General features: G+C 33.2%; 1 long non-coding RNA gene across 3 annotated transcripts; it reads right to left on the bottom strand.

Moving 5' to 3' along the window:
• Positions 1 to 508: 508 nt before the first annotated feature.
• Positions 509 to 3,586, bottom strand: LOC141706304 (uncharacterized). 3 transcript variants are annotated; one of them, XR_012568759.1, is made up of 5 exons: positions 3,531 to 3,586; positions 3,016 to 3,124; positions 2,770 to 2,891; positions 893 to 1,173; positions 509 to 725 (listed from the first exon to the last, which is right to left on the bottom strand). It is a non-coding gene; the product is annotated as an uncharacterized LOC141706304 (long non-coding RNA). The 3 variants fall into 3 exon arrangements; XR_012568760.1 differs by having other exon boundaries at positions 893 to 1,118; XR_012568758.1 differs by having other exon boundaries at positions 2,775 to 2,891.
• Between the last annotated feature and the right edge of the window lie 3,193 nt (positions 3,587 to 6,779).

Raw genomic sequence — 6,779 nt, 5'->3', positions numbered from 1 at the left:
GGTTTTAATATGAAATCGATATCTATTTCTTGATGTTAAATTTCTAATGCACATCTATCATTTATATATTACTATAATATGATATTTTTATCAATTTAAAGATATGTGGGATAAGCAATAATTTTGCCTCTGACTGGTATAATTTAGTTAAAACTGATGTTATTAATACTTTTTACATCGGTTTTCATAATAAAATGATGTTACTAATTGTTTTAACATCAGTTTTTTTTAAAAACTGATTTCTATAGTAGATGAAACTGATGTCTATCAGTATAATTAACATCACTATTTTGTAAGCAAACGTTATCTACTGTACTATTTATCATCGGTTTTTTATTCTAAAGCATTTGTCTGTTGTGGTATTTAACATCAGTTTTTCTGCATGAACTGGTGTATATATACTACTAAAACTGATGTTATTATGTTAAATTAATATCATTTTTCATTGAAATAAATGTTACACGTTTTAAAAATATAGATGCCAAAAAATTGTCAAAAGAAGAAACTATTAAAATCAAACTCTAATTATCATTACTAAATCAAACCAATCAAGTCTTACAACAATGAAAAAACCAAAAACTTGTAATTCTCACGCCTATAATATCATTCATACATTGCTCAAATGAATGTAGTTTGGTCACTGGTTCTTCAAGTATCAATGCAGTTGAGCTGGGTCGTTGAGTCCTAAAAATATGGGCATATGTCTTCTCTAGAGTGTTATTATTCTGCGCATGTCAAGGTCAAAAATTAATTCATCTAAATGATGAACACTTGGAATTGTATATAAAAGGATAGAAAAAATTCAAAAAGAAAAGATACCAAGTATAACAACTTAGGATATGCATAGCAAATAAAAATTTACTATCAAATTATTTTTGGAAAATGAACTTACATGAAGCATACACTCAACAGCTTTTTCTATTACGAGCAAATCTCTGAATGGTTGGTCCGGGGATTACCCTTGATCCTCCTTTGAAACACCATTCAGTTCTATTCTTCGTCTTTATGCTCAGTGGATGTCGACTTTCAGTTTTGAAACTTTTAAGAGCATATGTTGTTAACTGCTCCTTTCTAAAACAAGCTTCTAATAATCTGGTAGTCAGTCTTAGGTCGTCATTCTACAGTTTTAAAGCAGAAACATGAAGGTTATTAGCATCCTTATTCCAGGGTTACCTGCGAAACAAGAACTTAACTATAGAAAAAAAAACTGAGGGATACATAAGGATCGCTACTTAACAATCGCTTTAAAGGTAAAATTTTCAACATATTTTTCTACTATATAGGAATTCCAAAACAATATATGCATACTTACCATTAAAGATAAGCCCTCACAGAGATTACACTACGGTATTTTAAATCTGATTATCAAATGAATGTCAGCTATGTAAATTAACCTTGAACTAACCTTATAAATTATATGACCAAAATTAGGACAACTAACCTTGAACTGCATGTTATTGCCAAGAGTAACATAACTAGGGAAATGGCGATCTATGGTGCTGGCTCCAATGGCAGAACTTGACTATGTGTTTATATATATACTGACTCTTGTATTACAGAACTAATGAAATCGTGGCCGAAGTCGTCTTTGGCCTACCTAGCTATTAATAAAACTTGTCAAGATTATACAAGAAAATTTAGTAGTACATATGAAAAAGCTTCTGGAACAGAAAGACCAGGATGGCAATACACCTCTCCACCTACTCCGGTTATCTCTTTCCTACCGAGGCACGAATAAATGTTACGTTCCAGAGCTCATAAATCATAAAGGACTAGATCTAATGGCAAAGAACAACAAAAGATGGACTCCTCGAGATTTGTTGTATTTAGAAGATGGAATTACTGATGAACAGGTTCTTAAAAAAATAGGTTTAAATTAGCTTACACCAACTAATCTTATTGATATCTTATCCCTGTTAAAAGTAAAAAATTTAATATAAAGTAGTTACTATTTTGTTTTTGTTTTTAATACAGGTAGAACCTAATTTAGAACCTCCATCTTGGTAAATATGGTGTTTTAGTACGTAGTTAATCGTAAGTTAACTCTTTAGTCTCTATAGGTGAGGCCTCGAGGGCATTTAAGGTTGTCAGTGCTGGGGGTTTTAGTATATATAGTAGTATATAATTTCTATTCATGTTTGGTTTTAGCTAATATAAAAAAAAAAGTCTTTTCAATTTATTTCTTAACATTGAAGATAAACATTTGTTAAATTTGTAAGCTTTACTTATAGGTACAAATTAAAGTTTCACTTGACCATGCCCAGACTAATCATCATCGGAAGTTTTGGGAGGTCTTGTTTTTGGCAGAAAGGCACAGGCACAGAGAAGGATAGGGATATCTTTTAAAGTATAGTACTTCCAAATAGACGACAAACAAAAGATTGTCTACTCAATAAATGTAGAAATGAAATGATGGACAATAGTGATGCAAAGATGAGAAAAAGAGAGTAGAAACGTACAATGACAGGACCAACACCCAAATAGTAGTTGTTGCACTTATAACTACAGTTACTTTTACGGTGGGAATTATTAATCTTGTACTTTGCATTATTAAGCATTCAAATGTTCTCATTTTTCTAAAAAGGTGCAATGTATAACCGCCAATCACTGAGCATGAAAGCAGGTATTAATTTTAACAAATCAAATTAAAAAACCCATCTTACACGAGGAAATGGAAGATTAATAAGACATAGTATGGCACAGTCCTTCCTGTCTATAGCGCAGAGATCCACATAGAGACTACAACTAAATAACGTTGGATAAAGTTACCATACATGTTGCAGTGAAAGCCTGGATCAACATCGTTTTGACTCCGCTGCTTCTTTTGCTGCTCTTTGAGATTCCAAAGCTTCTTCTTCCCTCTTCTTTTCAGCTTCAAGTTTAGCCAGCACCTATAGGATATTATACAACTAATAAGCATCTACAATTCCAAAATATATGCGGTCCCATTGCTAGAAGCTCCAGTAACCTACATTTGGTATGGTGTTATATTTCTATTGAATTTTCGGAAGATACCTCTGCATCTTCAAGAGCCGCATCATATCTTATTCTTCTTTCTTCAATTTGAGATATGTGTTCATGTCTCCTTTGTACACCAGTTAAGTACTTATCAAGATCCTCTGCACTAAATGATTATATATCTTCTCAACCAGTATGAATGATACTACTGACTCGACAACATTGATTAATATTTCTATTGTGAGAATTAACAACCAGGAAAGGCAGAATTATTTTGAAATCAAAAGTGTACCCTTTTGTATTCATATATATCAACTACAACCACTAACACGATTTCCAGAACCACCAATAGAGACGCGTATACATAAAATATTCACAAATCCACTATGATTTGCATTGAAAACATCTAAAAGGTATTTTGTGCCATAGAAACTAGCATATAAATGTTATACAACTATTACATAAATAAACAAGCAATAGTTAGAAGAAAGTCAGAGGTTTGTACTTGAAACCAACGCACTATATTACTGAGATTCACATAAAATATCAAACAACACAAATATATAACTTACAGTCCGAGAGTGCAGCTTGTTTAGCAGCGAAACACTCCGAAAGAACACCATTTCTGAAACCAAAATTGCACCATTTCATAAACACAACATCAACACACAAATACAGATCCGATTTGTTCACTTTAAAATTTAACAGAGGAAAATGAAGAGAAAAAAACATGGTATTGAATTGCATACAACTGATTGGAAGGTCTTGAGATTCGCTAGTATAGAATCTTAAGTAACAGCTTACATTAGATGATGATATAGACTCCAAATTACTGCGTTGCAAGACTCCAAATTTTCACTTGATCAAAAGTTAAAATCAAAAACAAAACATTATCCTCACTCCTTACCACAAAAAAAACATAACAATAAGTAAAGAAAAAAATAAAAAAATACATTTGACACAACATACACAAGCATATACATTAAAATTGACACCCACATAAGCAATTCAAATAGTTACTCAACTTATTAAAAAACTAATTAAAAATTAACCTGCTCAAATCAAACAAGTACTCAACTAATTAAAAATAATTAGGGTTCCAAATCAACTATTTAAACTAATTAAAATTAACTGATTAAAAAATTAGGGTTTCAGATTAAACCCCCTAATTTAAAAATTAGATTTTAAAGGTTACCCAATTCAAGTTTTGGCCTCCTTATGCTTTAAACTCCGATTTAAGCTTTAGATAAACTCTGATTCTTACCTCTTTAAGACTTTTTCAATCTCCGAAGAAAAGAGAGCAGAGTTGGGGAGAACTGGTTTGGGGAGGGAGGTATTAGATCGAATGAGAGGAGAGAGTCGAGCACAAAGAGCATAGATAGTCGAGTTCTCCAATAGATGAATTGAATCGAGTTCTTCAGTAAAGAGAGTAGAGAGAGAAGGGAGAGAGCTGGTTTGAGAAAGAGATAGAAATGAATGTTTTTTATTTTTGTTTTATGTTTTTAGATAAGGGAGGGGGATATTTGGATACTTGAAAAATTTCAAGAAAAAACGGGGGATTTTTAAGAGGGAATAAAATATTTGGCTAAGGGGGGAAATGTGGGAGGCACGCTGAATCATTTTTTTAAAACAGACTTACAACATCGGTTGGGCTAAAAAATCGATGTCTATATTAACAAAAGACATCGGTTGATAAAAAACGATGTCTAAAAAACCTTTTACATCGGCTCAAAGAGCAACCGACGTCTAAGAGGCGATGTCTATTCTACTTTTTCTAGTAGTGTCAACAAAGTGATTGTGCCAACAATTGCTTTCACAAAACCACCAATGTTGGATAGCATTGATCTAATTCAAAGAGCAGCTGAAAAGCTTGAGTTGAAATCAAATCCCAAGATGTTTGATGTTACAGCTCTAGAGAATGAAATAAAAGAAAAACGGAGAAAAATAGATACAGATATTCAACAAAAGTTTGGCCCAATTCAGAAGCCAGAAAAACTGTTCAATTATCACTCTAAAGTCATGAAAATTTCTGTGAATGATATAAGTATGAACTATCTGGAAAGGGGTCAAACTTCCTACATCAAATCTCCAAAGAAAGATCTCATCATGAAGGCCAAAAGGAACTATCCTAAGTTTTCAGATAAGAATCCTATTGATACAGTGTTTGAGACACCAAAGCCAGATGAAAAGAAACTGTTGTCAAGATCTATTGCATTCTACAAGGATCCAACTGATTCAGCATTGAAAAGAAGAATTGCCAAGATTTACAGAAATGGTAAGGAGATCTGTGTGGTGGTTAGACATCCACTGTTTGTGGAAGCTAAGAAGGAAGAGAAAGAAAGAATCAGGCTAGAAAAGAAGCAAGCTTCTTTGGATGCTAAGAAGCAAAATCAAAAGAAAGAACAAGCTGCTATCTTGGCCAAGCTTCAAGCTGTAAAAACACAACAGAGCTTCCTGTACAACCAACTGTAATTGCTGAACCTAAGGATCTGAAAATGTAAGAAGAATCACAGCAGAAAAGGAGATTTAGATACAAACTCCATTCCAAGAGGAAAATGAACTTTAATGATGAGGAATTGGAAGATCAGTTTCCCAAAAAGCCTACAACTACAAATCAGACATCAAAACCCTAAGTGGTATTTGAAGAATTCAAAGTGGTTGATCCAACAAGAAATATTCATGGTGAACCAATTGTTCCTAAGGATGAGCCAGTTGACTGGGATAGTTTACCAATTCTTGAGCTAAATTTACCCATCTTCAAGACAAAGAAGACAAAGACTAGAGCCAGCAAGAAAGTGGATCCTGTATCTCTCAAATCCAAAGCTCTAATCAAATCCCAACCCACAGTCAACAAGAGAGATCTCATGTACATTTGTGATATCAAGGAATTTTCAGACTTGAATCTCTACTTGGATGAATTGGAAGAAGTCAGAGGAATTGATGCTTACAGACATCTTCATGAAAGACTGGTATTTAGATACAAGGGAGGGAAAGACATGACATGGCCTCTTTACAGGATCTCCAGGAAAGCCAATTTGTTCTGATTAAAGTCTACTCATCCTTCAAAAAGAACTTTGGATACAATGTGACTGCAAGAAGAATAGTTCTATAGAGGATTGAGGAACTAAGGAGTATTAGAGCCAAAAATGCACTTCTAAAAACTCTATCTATTCCCTTTATAGGAAAAATAGTGCATCTAAGGCCCAATTGGCCGATGGAATTCATGGATGACAAAGGTGTTAGAAGATTCTTCAGATTGGAGAAACAATTGAGTATCTCTAGCAATGAGACTCTTTTGAATATGCAGGAAATGTTAAATCTCTCAGAAGCTGATGAACTTGAATTCCATAGACAAATTCAGAATCAACTTGAAGAAAACAATAGAAGGCTTGGGAAGAAATCCAGACAATCAAGGAAATAGATCTATCTGCTCAGACTAGAGGAGCATCTTGATAACAATTGTGAGCAATTTCTTTGTGTACTTTGTATTGTTCAACTTTTAGCAAATTATAGCACTTAATAGTTTTATCTACTATTTTTCAAACTGTATCTTTAGGATGTTTTGTTATCATCAAGTTTCTCTTAATTTATGGCTACAATTCCAGTAGACATAAATTGGGGGAGATTGTTAGGAATATGTTGTGTACTTGATGATAAACTAAACAAAATACCTTAGTAGATTTAACTTAGTGAATTTTGTAGCACCTGACGGATGATCAATTATAGTCCCGACGGATGATTCAATATAGTCCCGACGGATGACTAATTGATATCCATCGGGTGAGTAGCTTATGTCACAATAAGTCATGTAGCACATTTCT

This window comes from Apium graveolens, chromosome 2 (genome assembly GCF_009905375.1).
Source record: "Apium graveolens cultivar Ventura chromosome 2, ASM990537v1, whole genome shotgun sequence".
Lineage (NCBI taxonomy): Eukaryota > Viridiplantae > Streptophyta > Magnoliopsida > Apiales > Apiaceae > Apium > Apium graveolens.
The sequence above is the reverse complement of the archived record's forward strand: the minus strand, read 5'-3'. Positions and strand labels throughout refer to the sequence as shown.